The sequence below is a fragment of the Adiantum capillus-veneris genome, chromosome 18 (assembly GCF_014529385.1).
Source record: "Adiantum capillus-veneris isolate H3 chromosome 18, ASM1452938v2, whole genome shotgun sequence".
Classification (NCBI taxonomy): domain Eukaryota; kingdom Viridiplantae; phylum Streptophyta; class Polypodiopsida; order Polypodiales; family Pteridaceae; genus Adiantum; species Adiantum capillus-veneris.
Window position 1 is genome coordinate 87,752,938 of NC_140948.1, and position 3,151 is coordinate 87,756,088.

Sequence of the window (3,151 nt, forward strand, 5' to 3'; positions counted from 1 at the left end):
AACATCTATCCCAAGATTGAATCATTTCATTTTAAAATGGCCCATTATTGACTCCTATGTTTTAAAGGTTCTAATACTGGCCCCTTTACCCTAGGAAGTGCACTAAAGTGAACCTGCAATGAAGATTCTACATTTTCTAATATTTTGTGCCCCAAGGGCCATGTCCTACTCCACAAGAAGTTTTGAACAAATTCTCACCGACATTGTGACTTACCTCAACATCATGAGCTTTTGTGAGGCACCGCATACCTAGCTAGGTATGATTGGGGACAAGGGACCGCCAGCTTGATGAGGGGCTCGATGGTCCTCTGTCCCCAATCGTACCTAGTTAGGTATGTGATGCCTCTCGAGAAGAAGCTTATGATGTTATTCATTGTATGAAAAATTCATTGTATGAAAAACACTAGAAAAGACCTACATTTTTCTACATGAGAAAATTTCGAAATCTTCTTGTGCTCCTATCGCCATAACTTAGGGCGCATCTGACGCACGGCTAGGGTTTCTCATATCAACAAATGAAGCCCTCCCTTCTCAACTCTACCAAAATTGGTTCTACCCCCACCCTCCTCAAGTCAAGCTGCAATGAGGATTCATTGCGTTTATAGCTCCATGATAAGGTGGTTGGTGCGTGGCAGGGGTAGAACTCCCGCTTGTGCGAATTTGCCCTTAGCCAAGTAGTTTGCTCCGTGGCATGGGAAATTCACTTTGTCGAAACATGTATTGATATTGCCATTAATTTGAGCATGGCTATTACACCAATAAGAAAAGTGACTTTCTTTCTGCCTACATCGACCTAAGCCATAAAATAAGGAGATCACACGTTGTATAGATAAATTAGAAGGGACCTTGTGTATCCACAATGTGGGGGAAAAATCATTTTTCCAAACATACAAATCTTCTTTCCATAAGTTTGCCAAGCGGAAATTTTAGAAAATTAGGTTATTTTTTTGGGGTGTTTACAATATTTTTCTCTATTTTAGGGCGGGATTTCTCCTTTTCCCCTTGCTCTCAACCGGCATTGTTGAAATTGGCACTGGCACGATATTAAGTTGACACATTTTTCTCGGGCACTCATCCTCAAGACTATTTGCCTTGGATGTGACAAGCCCATTTCATGGCACCAATGGTGCGCAAGTGGGACACGAATAGCGAGGGCATCTCGACCGGACGTGTGGCGAGTCGCTTGGTGGCATGGGGTTTGCCCGTTGCAAGACGTAAGCCCGGGCTCGTCGAGGAGCTGTAGAGCACCGAGAAGGCAAGGTGACCAGGCAAGCCACGGTGGGCTCGATGGGGCTGGACGAAGTGGCGGACGATCACGACGCTCGCTGCCATGTCATGTGATTTCAAAAACGCATGATTGGGGACTGTGGAGGTAGTTACATTGTGGTACTACGAATGTTCTCCATGCATGTTCCTCAAGGGCACGCGAGAAGAGCGTCTAGGAATTGCCATTGCAAGCCTTCTCTCCCCCTCTTTCGAATGGCGTGAGCGCAAGCAGGTAGAGCAAGTGATGTTGCAAAGGCCATGGCCTTGTGTCGATGCCTCTCTCCTCTCCTCTTTTGAAAGAGCTCGCCAAGTCTGAGCCTCTGTCCCTGCTCTGGATTGCCAAAGCTGCATTCATCGTGAAAAATTGACATCTCTCCACAGCCACGCACATTTGAGCTCTTCAATTGTAAATCCAGGCAAGTTAGGGTATTGCAATGCAAAAATGGGAGAAATTTGATGCTATCAGTAGCGCAGAGGATCTTCTTGCCATGGCTTCATGATTGGATAGTTGGGGAGAGGTGGAAAAGTCTTTGTAAACCTGGGCAAGACAAAGAATAAGGGCGACAATGGAAGGGATGGCTTGTCATTGGGATTTGAATGAACTTCCAGCCATTGAGCTACAGCCACAGTGGATACTCTTCAAACCAAATGCTTGGGTGACCAGGTCCTCTTGATATGTATCAAATTTATAACACCTCGCATAAGGAGCTGGACGGGCGAGACTCTAATGATAGCCACGAAATGGAAGATTTGTTTGCAATGGCTCAACAACCATGCCTAGATGCTTTTGCATTTACATCTAATTGGTATTTTGCCTTTGATAGACAAGTATACAGCTTGATTATTGCTTCCATACAAAAAGGGCAATGACCGACCATAGATTCTCTCCAAGAACTGACCATAGATTCTCTCAAAGCAATGGACAAACGAGTCCTCTTGGACTTGAGAAAACAGGGAAGAATCCAAGCATCATTGCACATGGTCACCGACGAAGAAGGTGATATGTATCTTGTCAATATCACTCGAAAGAGGATTTCATGCATAGAAGATTGGGAAAGGATTGTGTTTTCATGCCACATAAGTGAACATCCTGATTGGACCGCAACCAGGACGGCGATTGCAGAAACATGGTGCACCAACATTAGGATGCATGGTATTTCACTTGAATTTGGAAAGGAGGTCCTTGACCATTGCTCTTATGCTACACTTTCAGCTTTGGAGGATGGACATAGGCAGACGCGAGATGTGACACAGTGCTTGGGTTTATATGACATGAGTGACTGCTAGCAAGAGTGACATGTGTATTGAGCAACTCATAGTGGGCTTTGCTGAATGTTCAAAAAACATTAGATAGTGTAATTGTCAACCACAAAGCTAGATTGGTTAGATTGAATTGGGCAGTACAAACAGAATGGAAATTTGTGTGCCATCGCTGGGGCAATGTGCAAAGAAATGGCAAGGAGCGTCGATGATTCCGCACATCCAATAAGTGTGGATGTTCCTTCATGGTTCCTGTGGTTTTTCCAAGACATGACACAGAGAAGGTCACCATATGGGTATTTGGAGGTCACAAAGGGCATGTTCCAAGGTCGTGGAGTGACCTATATCACCTTCGTGTGCATCCTATGGTGAAGAAGCGATGCATGGAGGATTTGTTTGATGTCAGTACATATCACGATGTTGCGAGGATGAGTGTATCTAAAGAAGCCGTCCACATCAACATGGCATCTCTTGTAGAGCAAGTATCCTATAGATTCTTCATGATTCCAAAGGGAATCCAAAAGATGTCCTACAAATTGTCCGTCGAAGGAAGTGACCTTTCTACGGTTTCGCTTTTTGTGAATTGAAGCGCAGCTGGGCCACTTACACTTGATCGGGTTTATAT

The 3,151-nt window shown here is 44.7% G+C and overlaps 1 pseudogene; it reads left to right on the forward strand.

Moving 5' to 3' along the window:
• Nucleotides 1-1,832: 1,832 nt before the first annotated feature.
• Nucleotides 1,833-2,738, forward strand: LOC147435988 (uncharacterized; annotated as a pseudogene).
• Nucleotides 2,739-3,151: the final 413 nt, after the last annotated feature.